Source organism: Heteronotia binoei, unplaced genomic scaffold (assembly GCF_032191835.1).
Source record: "Heteronotia binoei isolate CCM8104 ecotype False Entrance Well unplaced genomic scaffold, APGP_CSIRO_Hbin_v1 ptg000314l, whole genome shotgun sequence".
NCBI classification, from domain to species: Eukaryota; Metazoa; Chordata; class Lepidosauria; order Squamata; family Gekkonidae; genus Heteronotia; species Heteronotia binoei.
Genome location: NW_026800014.1, coordinates 110,283 through 126,634, shown reverse-complemented (window position 1 = coordinate 126,634; position 16,352 = coordinate 110,283). Strand labels below are relative to the sequence as shown.

Here is a 16,352-nt window from a genome sequence, read left to right as displayed (position 1 = left end):
GAGAGAGATTATTTTTCTTCCTTTGTCATAATGCTATAACTAGGAGTAACCCAATTAAATTGATTATAGTAGGTTTTGGAAGTGATATACGGAAGTACAACACATAATTTTAACTCATAGCATTTACTACCACAGGATGCAATGATGGGGATTGACTTAGATGACTTTTAAAAAAGGTTTTCATGTATAGAGGTTAGGTCTGACAATAGCTATCAACCATGGTAAACAGAATTGTCATATCAAAAGACAATATACCTTTAATGCAGATGCTTGTGACATAAGATGCAGAAGGGCTTCTGCCTTCATATTCTGTTTGTGGGCTTCCCAGGGGTATCTGGCTGATAGCCCTTCTGTTCTAGATCCCCCTCTCCCAGCCTCAAATTCTACTAGCAGAAAATTCAGCATACAAGCATAATAAAACTATTCTATATGGAGCAATTCTGAATGGGTATAATCAGAAGTAAGTCCCATTTTATGCAATGGGAAAGTGCTATTAGTATTAAAGCCCTATGAAAGTATGAAAGATCTGAACCAGATTGAGGTGACAAGAGAGGAGGTCCTGCAACTGATGGACGAATTAAAAACCAATAAGTCACCAGGTCCGGATGGCATACATCCAAGAGTTCTGAAAGAACTCAAAGTTGAACTCGTGGATCTTCTGACAAAAATATGAAATCTTTCATTGAAATCTGCCTCCGTTCCTGAGGACTGGAAGGTAGCAAATGTCACCCCCATCTTTAAAAAGGGTTCCAGAGGAGATCCGTAAACTACAGACCAGTCAGTTTGACTTCAATACCGGGAAAGTTGGTAGAAACCATTATCAAGGACAGAATGCGAAGGCACATTGATGAACACGAGTTATTGAGGAAGACTCAGCATGGGTTCTGTAAGGGAAGATCTTGCCTCACTAACCTGTTACATTTCTTTGAGGGGGTGAACAAACATGTGGACAAAGGAGACCCGATAGATATTGTTTACCTTGACTTCCAGAAAGCTTTTGATAAAGTTCCTCATCAAAGGCTCCTTAGTAAGCTCGAGAGTCATGGAATAAAAGGACAGGTCTTCTTGTGGATCAAAAACTGGCTAATTAATAGGAAGCAGAGAGTGAGTACAAATGGGCAGTCTTCGCAGTGGAGGACGGTAAGTAGTGGGGTGCCGCAGGGCTCAGTACTGGGTCCCATGCTCTTTAACTTGTTCATAAATTATTTGGAGTTGAGAGTAAGCAGTGAAGTGGCCAAGTTTGCGGATGACACTAAATTGTTCAGGGTGGTAAGAACCAGAGAGGATTGTGAGGAACTCCAAAGGGATCTGTTGAGGCTGGGTGAGTGGGCGTCAACGTGGCAGATGCGGTTCAATGTGGCCAAGTGCAAAGTAATGCACATTGGGGCCAAGAATCCCAGCTACAAATACAAGTTGATGGGGTGTGAACTGGCAGAGACTGACCAAGAGAGAGATCTTGGGGTCATGGCAGATAACTCACTGAAAATGTCAAGACAGTGTGCGATTGCAATAAAAAAGGCCAACGCCATGCTGGGTATTATTAGGAAGGGAATTGAAAACAAATCAGCCAGTATCATAATGCTCCTGTATAAATCGATGGTGCAGTCTCATTTGGAATACTGTGTGCAATTCTGGTCACCGCACCTCAAAAAGGATATTATAGCATTGGAAAAAGTGCAGAAAAGGGCAACTAGAATGATTACAGGCTTGGAACACTTTCCCTATGAGGAAAGGTTAAAACACTTGGGGCTCTTTAGCTTGGAGAAACGTCGTCTGCGGGGTGACATGATAGAGGTTTACAAGATCATGCATGGGATGGAGAAGGTATAGAAAGAAGTACATTTCTCCCTTTCTCACAATACAAGAACTCATGGGCATTCAGTGAAATTGCTGAGCAGTTGGGTTAGAACGGATAAAAGGAAGTACTTCTTCACCCAAAGGGTGATTAACATGTGGAATTCACTGGCACAGGAGGTGGTGGCAGCTACAGGCATAGCCAGCCTCAAGAGGGGGTTAGATAAAAATATGGAGCAGAGGTCCATCAGTGGCTATTAGCCACAGTGTGTACATATATGTATATATATATATAAATTATTGGCCACTGTGTGATGCAGAGTGTTGGACTGGATGGGCCGTTGGCCTGATCCAACATGGCTTCTCTTATGTTCTTATGTTCTAAAGCCATTGTTTAATAGTGTTTAATTCATTAATGTCCTCACCAGGATAGCCTGGACAAGCCCAATCTCATCAGATCTCGAAGCAAAGCAGAGCCAAACCTGGCAAGTAATTGAATGGAAGACCTCCAAGGAATACCAGAAGTCCGGAGGCAGAGACAGGCTGTATCAAGCCACTTCTCTGAATATCCTCCATACTCCAGTAGAGGTCACTAGAAGTCACCATGACTTCCAGGCATGTATGCACACACAAAAACACAAATACAAAAAATATCCCCCCTAATTAATTTGTTAATAACCATGAATGCCAATTCACTAGCTAGGCAATAGGCTTCCTATTTGATTCTGTAATCTGCTGCCCTGAAGTTCAAAGGCTGGGCAGGAATAAGTTGTGTGTCCATTGACACTGGGGACTGTCGGCCTTGTGGGCCCTTCAAGCAGCTTGCCATCTTTTCCCTCCACACACCCCTGCCTTCCATATGCATTGCCTTATATGTGTAACATTTCATATTTCCATAAACTACTTACCTTCCACTGAGTTGACTGAGGCCTGGTCAACATGTGTGGATGAATCAGACAGTGCTAGGGGGACTGTGCTGAAGCAGTAAATTAACTATACCTCATCAGACCACAAGTGCAGGGTCACATTTTTCCAAGTTCCTCTGCATTCACTATTAAGTGAAAAACTATGCCATCATGGAAGGGGCTAGGTTAGAAAGGTTAGAACCTTTCTCTCTGGTGTGATTTTCTTTTTTGAGGAGAAGCGTTAAAATATAAGTTTTCCCATTTGCTTTAGTCCATTCTTCCACCTCAATCTGCTGCTTTGTTTGACCAGGTCTGACTAGTTCCCAGTGTGGTGGTATGTCTTCATGGCTTTTTCTTCATGCCACCAACTTTCATATTTTGTGCTCGGTGAGATCCTGTAACAATCAATTCAGACTAATGAAAGATTTTCAATCTCAGCAAAGGGCTACAGTAATTTCCTTGCTTCCTGTGTTTTCATATCAGATAATTACACAGTGAACCTTTGACATGTATAAGATGAATTTGTCAACATACTTCAGTAAAGATTACTATCCTTTGTACATGTTCCTTGGTGAAACAGAACTGAAGTGCACAATTGCCCATTGTTTTGTCAGCCTTTTAAAACGCTTGGTGTGACGTCTTATCTTTCAAAGTACTCAAAAGTTCATGTAAGAGATTTTGTCCATTGGAAAGTCGCATTTTGTCCTGATTGTTCTGTTTAATCTTCTCTTTCTCCAATATTAGCTTATTGCCAGTCAACCTTTTGTAATTTAAGCACAAACTTATTATTGTTAATATGTAGATATTTCCATCAGATCTTTAAACTCTAAACCTTCTCAAGTAGTGCAACATCAAATGCAAAGGACCTCATTCTCTGATAGACTTTGTGACTGTGCTGCTGGAAATATAGACACTTTGAAGCATTGCTTGCTGGAGTACAGTACCTTTTGCAGTGTTAGGGATTTGTGGATCACTCCTCTATTCTGTGATAATGATGGGTTTTAACATCAGATAAGAAACTCTTGGCAAGCATGAACTTAGGAGTTATATTGACTGTAACCATCAGATCTTAGCCTTCACCTCTCCAAGTTGCCAGCTCCTTTCCCTTTCCTGACTCCTCAGCAGAGAATAAAAGAAAATGCAATATTAGTTTGTTCCTGAATCCTGGGGGTGTTCTCAGAAGCCTCCAGAGAAAAATGGAGAAAATTTTCTGTTTCCTTCTATCTTGGTTATTAGTTTTGATTTTCTGATTTTGCTGTCGGTTTTATGGGTTAGTTTGTATTGTGTGTATATATTGTATTGTGTGTGTATTAGGGGCAGGATAGGGGAGGGCAGGCTATAAATATAATAAAACAAAAATAAAATAAATAATGCCCAATTTGTGTAGTGTTTATGTACATCAGCTACATATAACACTGTGCATAACACTGTGGCTAGAGTGCCAGCTTAGGAACTGGGGAACCCAGGTTTAGATTTCTGCTCTGCTGTGGAAGCTCACTGGATGACCTTGGGGTGGTCACTCTCTCAGGTAGAGTTGCCAGTGGCTGGGAGGGGGGAACACAGGGGGCACTGTAAGTGCAATGGCATTACATCACTTCCAGGGAAAACCCAGAAATGATGTCAGGCTTTTTTAGGAATGCAAATGATCACTGAACCTACAAGGTTGGAGGAGATCCTGGACTTGGTCCTAAGTAATGTCAAAGACTTGTAAATGTGATAGCACCAGTTGGGAACAGTGACCATAATGTTATTAAACTCAACATTTATGTAACTAGGGAGTTGCTCCAAAAGCCCAACACAACCACAAAAGCCCAACACAACATCTACAATAATAACTGCAGTGGACTAGAATCCTATTCCGTTATATGATACCCTTCAGGATTTTCCATTCTGCTACAATTCTAATCTCATTTGAAAAATGCCATCCAGAACATCTTTGTTTTGAGAATGATAGAACTGTGGGAGTCTTCCTGACTTTCTTAGACAGGCTGTTCTACAAGGTAGCAACCCTCACCGAGAATGCATATGAACAGGCAGCTGCCTGCCAATCTTCCTCATTGGTAGGGTGGCACAGAAGGGTTTGCTCAGATGAGCAAAACTTTTGCAGTGAAGCTTAGTGGTAAAGCTGGTCCTCACATATTTTGGTCAAGACCATAAAGAGATTTGTAGGTGATAACTAGCACCCAGGGCTGTCAAGAGCCACCATGGCCCCTTGGACAAAGATTCCATCTGCCCTCCCCATATGACCCGGATCCAAACAAAATATCATAACAAAACAAATCACATGGCTGGCTGTTGCCATGCAGCTATAATAATAAATGGACCCACATGTCCATCTATCTGTCCATTTATGGAAGGCATAACTTGGGGGGGGGGAGACCTAGAAAACTCAAAATTGGCCAGCAGCTTCAGGATAATCATGGGAGTTCTAGGGACAACAATGAAATAAATTGGAATATCCTAGCCCAAGGTATCTCCAGACCTCCCCACCGCCCCCATCCGTATGCTATTTGCAACCAAAGCTATATTTGTGTAGTGATTACAGTATCAGGCTAGGATCTGGGAAGCCAGGTTCAAATACCCATTTCTATCAGGGAAGCTCATTGGGTGACCTTGGGCCAGTCATTCTCTCTCAGCCTAACCTACATAGTAGGGCTGTTCTGAGGATAAAACAGAGGAAAGTATAATGATGTAAGCTGCTTTTGGTCTCCACCTTGGAGAGAAAGGAGGGATATAAACAGAGTAAATAAGTAAGTAAGTTCTAATGTTTCCCTCATTCTTGTGGTAAACTGCCCAACCAGCTGAGCAAGCTCTTTTTACTGTCCTCTGCCTTCCCTGTGTCCCTAGTGGCTGCAGTCAGAAATGTATGAGGGGAAAAAATGTAAATGCATTTGATGTAAGCAGAATGGCTCCAGCCTCTAGGGCCTGCTTTCTGACTTGGGCCCCTTGAATTTTGTTCCCCTCCCAGTCCCCCACTGTTGGTGTCCAATTTTCTACTGTATCTCTCTTTCCAGGTTTTATTAAATTTACATGTTAACACTTAGTTCTGCCCCCCCCCCCATACCATCTTTTACCTGCCTGCCAGTTTCCTGCCACTTTCACAAATTCAGCTCTCAGTTCACTCCCTGGCCTGCATCCTGTGGCAATAGACTCACCACAGTCATTGAATAGTGCAAGTAACATGCTAACCAATGAAAGCTGTATGGGAAAAGCCTTCAGTCTGGAAAGACCAATTGTCAGCAAGCAGAGTCAATACCTTTCTCAGAGCTAACACTGAAAAATAATACGATACTTTGCAAAACAGATCCAGTTATAGAACAAACACACTGGAAGGAAGAAAGGGCCATATCCACAATCAAGTCTTTGTGATAAGAATTGATTTAAAGACTTTAAGTGAGACCTGCTGCTAAAAATTGAGCCAGTCTGAAACAAGCCACAAAATCCCATGTAGGACAGAAACAAAGGCATAAGTTGCAGGGAAGGAGAATAACAGATCCAAAATGCCTGCAGGGTAGTCAGGAGGAACATGCAGGGATGTAGCAGACTACAGAGGGAAAGAAGAGGGACAATAAATACTATATGGATTTGAAACACATAAAGGCAGGTTTGTTGTTCTGCAAGTATTTGGGTCCTTCTTCCTATTTGAGTCTTTTATATAATAAAGTCATTTCTGATTTCTTAATCTCTCAAAGAAAATATAAGGTACCAATTCAGTGGGATATTCAGAGGACTTTTTCCAGATTTCTGGTATTTCCTTGCTATTCTAAGTCCTCGGGACTTGTTTTCAGCCTTATATGAAGGCTTGCCATATTCCCACTTGGCAAACAAAATAATAACTGTGGAAAATCATGAAAAGCAATGGATACTGATTCCCAATACTATGAACAAAATTCAAAAAGCAGCAGTCAAATTAATTTCATAGAAAATTTGCAAAATACTTGTTACTACAGCATCTATAAGATCATATACACAACAATACAATTGATAACATCACTCAAAAATCATAACAAACAGTTCATTAAAGTCCTAAAGCATGTTATTGCTCCAGAAGACTTTCAAAATTTTAGAAGAACGATCCTGCCACTCCTTTTGCAATGGATTAAAGTGCTAGTGCGCTCCAACAGTCCTGTGGCCAATATTGATCTTAAATAGATCCAAGTAGGCAGCAGTGTTGGTCTGAAGTAGAAGAACAAAATAGGAGTCGATTGCACCTTTAAGACCAACTTAGTTTTATTCAGAACGTAAGCTTTCATGTGCATGCACACTTCTTCGGACGAGGAATGAGGTACAGTAAGCAGAGCCACATATAGCTGGTCGGGTTTGGAATGCAAAGTGGTACAAAGTTAAAATCCAATAGCAAAATAGCAAAATTAACAAATTCAGAAAACCTTTGATCTGGGTTGCATTAGAGTGGGAGACCATAAAACAGTAACGTGTCAGAATGTGAGAATGCCTGTTAATTATTCTATTGCTAATACACCTGGGTCAAAATGAGGGCATTTCTTTCCCAGAAGTTTTTCCTGTCCAACTAATTTACCTTTTAACATGTAACATAAATATATACATCATTCTAGTTTGCTATTAGGAAAAAATACATTGAAATATAGTGGAAGATGGGTTTAATGATGTAATGAGATAAAAGCCAATATCCCTTGTTTGAGTATGTCAATACAAAATCATTATTCTGATACACTATCCTAAAAGAGAAATACATTGGAATACTGTGAATACATCGCCATACATGGTGAAAGTGGGTTTAGCATATGTAATGAGATAAAAAAACAAAACAACATCTCTGTTCAGTCCTGGGGAGGTGTTTGTTCCAAGTTTCATAATAGTTTGTAATTCAGCAGTTCCCCTCTCCATTCTGTTCTTGAAGTTCTGAGAGTGGGTTTAGCATCTGTAATGAGATAAAAAACCAATATCCCTGTTCAGTCCTGGGGAAGTGTTTGTTCCAAGTTTCATAATAATTTGTAATTCAGCAATTTCTCTCTCCATTCTGTTCTTGAAGTTCCTTTGCAGTAAAACAACTACTTTGTGGTCACCCATTGAATGCTTTGGAAGGTTAAAGTGTTCCCCCACAGGTTTCTCAGTTCTGTAATTTCTGATGTCAGATTTGTGTCCATTTATCCTTTGGTGGAGGGTTTGTCCTGTTTGCCCTATGTAAAGAACTGAATGCATTGTTGGCATTTAATGGCATATATAATGTTGGAAGATGAGCAAGTGAATGAGCCTGAAACAGTGTAGTTAATGCTGTTAGGTTCAGTGATTGTGTTGTCTAGGTGTATGTGGCAGCAAAGTTGGCACTTGGGTTTATTGCAAGTTCTGGTACCAGTGTCCTTGCTCAGATGAGATTCTGTATTGTTGTGGGTGAGGAGTTGTTTGAGATTAGGGGGCTGTCTGTGTGCAAGAAAAGGTTTACTCCCCAGTACGGTACTTTAGAAAGAGAGCTGTCACTATTCAATAGAGGTTGTAAGTTGCTGATGATATGTTGAACTGTTTTCAATTGAGAGTTGTGTGTGACGACTAGTGGTGTTCTGTTATTGTCTTTTTTGGGTTTGTCTTGTAACAGGTTTTCTCTGGGTATCATTCTGGCTTTGTTAATCTGTTTCCTGATTTCATCAGGTGGGTACTTTACTTCCAAAAAGGTTTGTTGTAGATCCCTCAGGTGGGAATCTCTCTCAGCAGGATTGGAACAAATGTGGCTGTAGCGTAGAGCCTGGCTGTATACAATGGGTCGTTTGGTATGTTTGGGATGATAGCTGGAGGCATGCAGGTATGTTTGTCGGTCAGTAGGTTTCCGGTATAAGGTAGTGTCTATGCATCCATTGTGTATTTTAATAGTGATGTCCAGAAAATGTATTTCTTACGTAGACTGGTTCATTGTCAGGTTGATAGTGGGGTGGAATACCTGGTGAAATGTATCCAGGGCTCCTTTACCATGTGTCCAGACCATAAAAATGTCATCAATGTAATGCAGGTATAAGGTAGGTAGGAGTGGGTGGGAGTCTAAGAAGCGTTGCTCCAAGTCAGCCATGAACATGTTAGCATATTGTGGTACCATGCGGGTGCCCATGGCTGTACCATTGATCTGTAGAAAAAGTTCATTGCCAAATCTGACGTAGTTATGGGTGAGAACAAAATGGCACAGTTTGGTGGCAAAGTCAACTGTGTTTTTATCAGAAATTATATTACTTGCAGCTTGTGCTCCATCTTGGTGTGGGATGTTGGTATATAAAGATTCCACATCCATGGTGGCTAAGATAGTGTTCTCTGGAAGGTTGTTCAAAGATTGTATTTTCCTTAGAAAATCTGTAGTATCACGAACATAACTGGGAGTACTGGTGGCATAGAGTCTTGATGGTGGCATAGATTGTTGATAGATGTATCAGTAAGAATTTAAATCCAGCCAAAATCAAGGCTTCAGTTCTTGGAAAAATAAACCAGTGGGTACATGGAAAACCTCTGACAGGGACGCACATATATCACCGTTTCAGACTCAGTCCTTTATTGAAGAGGCATCTCCCACTAATCTAGAAACACAGAGCCACACAGTAATTTTGACAGCATTATACAAAATACATAACTCAAATCAGAAACCCTTTATAGAACATTTATAATTTAAGTTGCTCACCAACTAGCCCAGGTAACAGCCTCACAGCACTATGCATGGAGAAACTCTCAACATAGCTAACAAACTTACATCCTTATAAATGCTAATACACAACAGCTGCTCCTTATCTTAAAGAAATAACACCAGCGAGGAAACCACAGACACACCGAAACCAAATTAATAACTTACAACCTGTCTATATAACCAAAACTATCTCACATTAACAAAACATCCTATCTCAGGCTAAGCTAAGCCCTCCTATAAATAACAATTTCACTCAGAATACAGAACTTGGTGCAGAATATTGCATCATGGGGATATCAACTGAATTTAGCATCTGAAAATGCACCCACAAAGATAATCTGAAGAGTTAAGAACACATTTTAACCTCCATCCATCAAAAACAATGCTGCCTCATTATACATTTTGTACACAAAAATGCTCTCTGAGAATTATGCAGATAGCCAGGTTTCCTGCATGTATGTGTGAGCAATCTTTTCCACCCTTCCCAGTAGTGTTTTCCATATTTATTTATTTAAAATGTTTGTAAACCCACTTTTCTCCTAACAATTGAGACTTAAGTCAGATAATAAAGGGGGGGGGGGTTGTTTGTGTGGTGGTATTTGTTTGTTTGTTTTTTGCAGTACACAGTCATGTTTCAGCCAATTCATGGCAACCTCATAGAGTTTTCAAGGCAAGAGATGTTCAGAAGTGGTTTGCCATTGCCTATCTCTTCATAGCTACCCTGGTATTCTTTGTTGATTTCCCATTCATATACTGACCAGGACAGACCTTGCTTAGCTTCCAAGATCTGATGAGAATGGGCTAGCCTGGGCTATCCAAGTCAGGGCAAAGTGAAAATGTACTACATAGACCAACATTACTGAACATTTAAGAGCCCCAAAATCCCTCCTGAAGAGTTTAGTTTTACAGTCCCTTTGGAATGGCATCAGCATGGGCCTTCCTGAACTCTTTGGGGGGTTCATTACATAAAGCAGGGTTGACCACTTAAAAATCTTATAAACAGACAGCAACTGACCACCCCATAATGGAAGAAAGCACAGTCAAAAAGTGCTGCTGTGTAGAATGAAGTTTCCCCTGGGCTTTTATTGGGAGATACTGACCTTCAGATATTTGGACCCCAGGTCATGAAATACTTTAAATGTGTCATTACCTGAACTGACCTGAAATCAAACTGACAAAGGATCACAAAAGAGGAGTGATAGTCCACATGACAAGTCCATGGAACAAACTGGTTACCACATTCTGTACCAACTGCTGTCTTCAAAGAGATTTTCAAGGCAGACCAATATAAAGTGTGTTTTACAATAATCAGGCCTTAAGTTTACTGTAACATGGATCAGCATGGCCAAGTCTACAGTGTTAGCCTAAATGCCTTTTTCAAGTTAATTGGCGGGATTTTAGTCAGTTAGGCAAGATGGCATAAATATTACTGGGTCGATACCAGGGTCTACCAGGTATCAGTTTTTCCAGGAGCCCCTTTGTCAATTATGAGGAAAACTCAGACATACGAGATAAAAACACACATTCAACACAAGTAGTTCAGAACTAAGAAAAATAGGTAAGAAAAGACAGGGATGTTTGCATTAGATATCATTGGGGGTAATACTTTACTTACCCTGAAGAGAAGGAAAGTTCCGCAGCAAGGATGGGGGCGTGAGACGACCGGTGTCACCCACAATAATGGGTTTAAACTGATCAGGAATGGGGCTAGCTTTTCCAGCAAGGTAGGGGTCTGGAAAGAGTCACACCTAAATGGCAGAGGGGTCTACCTTAAATACCCAATTTTGTGACTTGAGGCAGGATCTCGTGATGAGATTACTTGGCTGGACAACAGTTCCCAGGAAGTTTGACAAAAGCTTCGAGTTAGTGATAATTGCTTCTCTGAGTGGATCATATACTAAAATAAATAAGAACTATGTAGGACAATTTGGGATCTAATGTTTGTTATTATGACACCTCTGGGGGAGACATAGGGAAAACAAAGGAAATGGGAAGAGGGAAGATGAGTGACAGGATCTGGCTGATGATCAGCGATTAATACAACAATGTTCTATTGACAGAAGTGATTTCTTGAATAGGTGGCAGGAAGAGTTCTGAGGTTGGGTGGCTCACATTTACATAACTAAAGCTTCTGCAAGTGTTCTGGAATGCAGGACGTGATGCAGGAGTGGTTTCTATATGGCGACCACAGGAAAATATATTGTCCATTTGGAAATCTTCCAGGAGCATAGCTTTCCTTTGGTCTGTAGCTACTCATGTCTCCACAAAGACAAGGTTGCAGTTGTTTGTCTGCAGTGGCAATGCAGCCAAGGAGGTGAAGCCCAGTCTGGAATCTTTGTGACTTTGTGAGTAGGAGCTATCCACAGTGTAGTAGTCCAAGCAGGGATGCCCTGTGCCTGATTGGCTCAGCACAGTAACAATCCATAAGGGCCAGCTGCTCTCTACTATTTCTGCTATTCTTGCATTTCTCCTAGAGGCTCACCAGAGATTCCTCAAAAGAACTTCCAGATTCTCCAGAACTCAGTTTCTGTCCTGATCAGGGCTTTTTTTGTAGCAGGAACTCATTTGCATATTAGGCTACACTCCCCTGATGTAGCCAATCCTCCCAGAGCTTACAAGGCTCTTCTTACAAGGCCTACTGTAAACTCTTGGAGGATTGGCTACATTGGTTGGGGTGTAGCCTAATATGCAAAGGAGTTCCTGCTACAAGAAAAGTCCTGGTCCTGATAATATGTCTTGGGAGCCATCCAAAAAGTATGCCACTTATTCTTGGGGTAGTGTTAGACTCAAGTCCAGCAGCACCTTCAAGACAAACAAGATTTTCAGAGTACAAGATCATGAGAGTCAGCACTCCCTTCATCAATGCTCCTTCTGAAACTATTTTCTTGGCGTATTATTGCCAACTCTGAGTTGGTAAATTCCTGGATATTTGGGGGTAGAGTCTGAGTAGTTGTTATTTGGGAAGGTGAGGAACCTCAACAGGGTACAATGCCAGAGTCCATCCTCCAAAGCAGACATTTTCTCCAGGGGAACTGATCTCTGTACTCTAGAGATCAGTTGTAATTCCAGGAGATCCCCAGGCTTGGCAGAAGCATCAAATGGGGAGGGAGCACAGAATTTATGAATAAGGACTGGGGTCATAGTTAAAAAGCGGGCTGATAGTTTAAAAGGTGTGACAAAATGGAGAGGAAGATAGATTTTAAAAGTCTTAAATGTCTTACTTTATAGATGGTCCCTTGAATGTATATTGGCAGACACAAGTAAAATTCTCCCAGACAGCAAGTCTGGGACAATCTTCGTAAACAATCATTTTGCAACAGAACATTTAACCAATTTCCCAGAAAACAAGGAGCAGAAAAATCACCAAACATTTTGATTTATAGCTATCATAATCAGATTTATGGCACAGCAAAACCGACTGAAACAGCTAAGAGATAGAATAGAAATGCCTGTGACATCTCTGTTAATCCACACATTTAAAATACATGATTGCCCTCTGCTGGAAGGAATTTTAACCCCCACACACATTCTCTTTATAAGCAGACACGAGTGCAGAGGGGAAAAGTTCATTTGAGTATGTTGTTGAGAGCAAAGATCTTGTATGTAATATTTCCCTAATGTTCACATATGAACATCACATAAATCTAAACATCAGGTAAACTTAGAAGACCCAATAGATTTGAAAAGTCTTTGGGACCCCTGGAGAGCTTATGCCAATACCTTGTTGAATATTTTTCATTGTATACTTGTGTACACTCACTGAGGGACTTGATACTTCTATTGTCTATATTTAGTAGTGTTTATTTTGAGATTATCACTAAACATTTTGTGATGTATTTTTGAGTGTTTACGGTAATGTGGGGTTACAATATCACTTGGTATTTCCTTGCATGCTTTATAAATAGTCTTCCCCCTTGTTTTTTGTTAGCCACCAGGTGGGAGTTGGGGATCTCCTGGAATTACAGCTTGTCTTCAAACTACAGTGTTCAGTTCCCCTGGAGAAAATTGATGCTTCCCACAGGAAGACATAAGGCACAGAGGTTGGTGTGACTGTGACTATCCATCTGAACTACAATAGGTCAAACTCCCTCCCAGGTACCTTTTTACTAACAAGATGACAGCTTGGGAAAGATTTCCAGCTTTTCACCTTGCATAGGCAAATCTCAAGTAATATTCCCTCCACTGCTCTGACACCTAGAGGAGCTTACCAAATATCCCTTATGTTCTCTTTCACCCCTTCCCGTAAATCTGCACTGTACCTGACAGTTGTGACATACAAACATTAGCCAGTTAAACCAAATCACTTTCCAATTCCAACCATAGGTTGGTGATGGCTATTTGACTTCTATGAAATGGTGACTTTTGTTACTTCTGGCCATGCTCGACGCTGCCTCCCATGTTTGCAACATAACAGTACCAAAGTTATGATGATAGCACTTTGCTAGTAGATAATTAACCTAATAGAAAAACCCAGGAACAAACAGTATGGAAAGGGGAGAGAAAAGTTTGTCTAACAACACATAATAGTAGTTTAAATAATTTATTGTCACTGTTTCAGGCTGCTTACTAAAAGCGAAGAACTCAATGGAAAGATGTTGTTCTGCCATCTCAGAGGCCAACATCTAAGCCAGTATCAGTCCACTTGCCAACAGTACAGATGCCAAGCAATTTTCAGCCATGCCTGTGGAGCTCCAGCAAGGTCTGCAGTTCCACTACCTGGGGGTGCTCCATTTGCCTTGGAGTCACCTCAAGGCACATGCTGTAGCCATCCAAATCCTGTAGGGAAGTGCTTTGCAACTGCAACTGCTCTGTTCACTGCTGCTGATGCTGCTACTGCTGCATAGGGCTCTGGTTCTGCAAGGCAATGGATACCCTGGTTGCTTGACCAGCTGATCCACAGAGCACAGTGGGGCAGCTGCCAGTCACCCCAACACAGTTTTGCCCTGTTCCACGTGTGGGGGAACGAGGTGCACTGGCAAGGGAGTGTACTAACAGCCCAGTACAGCCCACCCCCCACATCATAGACAGTTCTCCTGTGTACACTTTCCTATGCATATGCTCCATTGCATGACATGGGACATATCACTGGGTAAGCTTGGCTTGGGTCACCTCCATATGCACACACTGAAAGCTTCAGGGATAGGAGCCAACATTGTCAAGGCAGTGCTGGGGCCATGCGAGGGGGATGGGGGAGGTGGGTTCAGACTCCCAGCCTAAGGCAGCCGGATTCCCACCCCTACTCACCTCTCATTGTGTGGTCCCCCCTTCCACTTGTGTCTTCAGAGATGGGTTGACACACGTAAGTTACAAAGCATGGACATTACTCTTCCCCTTTGGGCATTAGTGCTAAGTGATTCGCCCAGTGCTGCTAAATGCATCTCTGTGGCTGTCCTGTCATCAAAGTGTGCATGGCAGAGACCTCTGAGACAGAGTTGTATACCACACCCCCTACCTACTGAACTAGGAGGCATCCTGGCTGGGGTTTATGGAATGCTGGGGACAGTTGTGACTGGGTGCAGAGAAGGGGATGATTTGTTGCAGCTGCAGTAGGCATCTGGTGCTATGCCAGGGTTTGTGGGCAGGGAAGTGGTTTTTTTTGGGGGGGGCTGCCTTTTCTGCTGTATAGATGCCTGTGGTGTGGAGAAAGATTTCAGACGGTTGGTCCGAGTGTAAATGGGAAGTTACATGCCAACAGGTCTGGAGATAAAATAGCAGTGATCAAGCTCCCAGCAAAACATGGCAACAAGGAAGCTAGCAGCCCCTCTGTGGAAATTGTGGGAGGGACAACATTCAGCCTTTCAGTTTATGAAAAGGAGTGTTATGGAAATCTTTTGAGACTTTTGGAAATGAATATTTAGGCTGCAGTGGAACCTTGTATGTATTTTCTCTTGTTGTTTCATGTGAATGGCAATTTTGTATTTACTGTTTTGTGATTGAGTCTGAGTCTGTGAATTCATATTATAGTTGTATCAATTGCCTTTAACTTTAATATTTGAAAAGGAAAGCAACTGTGTTGTAGTATAAACAAAAAAAGAACAGTGTTGAACATTTTCAGAGTTGTTTGATTACATTATTAAGCACAGCTTTTGTTGTTTTGCCTTGCTTATCTGTGCTTCTCACTTTGTGGACTATGCCATGGCTTCTGTTGGCATAATTTCCTGCCAGTTCTGGGGGGCACTGTTGGCTTGGGGTCGTGCAGGGAGCCAACTGACTCATGACACACCCCCTCCAGCACACAAGCTTGGGAAGGGATTGCTCTGTGCCATTGCCATGCTGGCACCCAGCTTAGGCACTGGCATGCTCTGATGACATATTTCAGAGATGTACTGGTATCAACTGCTTGTGGACTCCCCCCCACCCCCAATTGCATTGTTAATCTCATTGCCAGACAATAAACAATGCACTAAAGTGAATGGTTGGAGGGTTGTTGTGATAGGGAACAATAACTTAATTTCAACAATTGTAAAAGCAATCAAAATGGGTTTTTTTGGAGTCTGCAAAAAGAATCTGCTATGCTAATTCTTTGCTCATACTGAAATATCACCATGTATTAATTCCTACACGAGCTAGACTATAAAAAAAATAGAATAATAACATACTGCTTTTTTCCTGTTTGTCCTTCCATTACCACCCACCCTTTATTGTGTAGCTGTTTGCTTTTAGTTCTTATGATGCCTCATCAGAAGCTGGTTAGTGTACTGATGGGGACCTTGGTTTACGTGGCCAGGCCAAAATGATCCAGAACTTTGTTGCCATTATTGCCATCAAGTCATAGCTGAATTATGGAAACCCCATAGGGTTTTCAAGACAAGCAAACATACAGATCCTTATCTAAACCTGCCTATTTACCACAACTGGGCAAGTAACCTGTCTGTTACTTTACAGGTCAGAAAAATGGCAGAGAGGTGGCCTAAACCCTCTCTCCTCCTGTACCAATATCAACTGGGTCCCAACTGCCTGCTTTTGTAAAATTTTTAATTTTATTACTCACACAACAAATATGCAAAACATACAAC

The 16,352-nt window shown here is 41.5% G+C and overlaps 1 protein-coding gene across 1 annotated transcript in view; it reads right to left on the bottom strand.

Annotated features, from left to right (window-relative positions):
• Positions 1-3,361, bottom strand: part of LOC132590572 (alpha-(1,6)-fucosyltransferase) — a 407,107-nt gene extending 403,746 nt beyond the window's left edge. The window contains exon 1 of the mRNA XM_060263510.1: positions 3,356-3,361. The gene's annotated coding sequence lies outside the window, so the exon portion shown is untranslated. The remainder of the gene's footprint in view (positions 1-3,355) is intronic.
• Between the last annotated feature and the right edge of the window lie 12,991 nt (positions 3,362-16,352).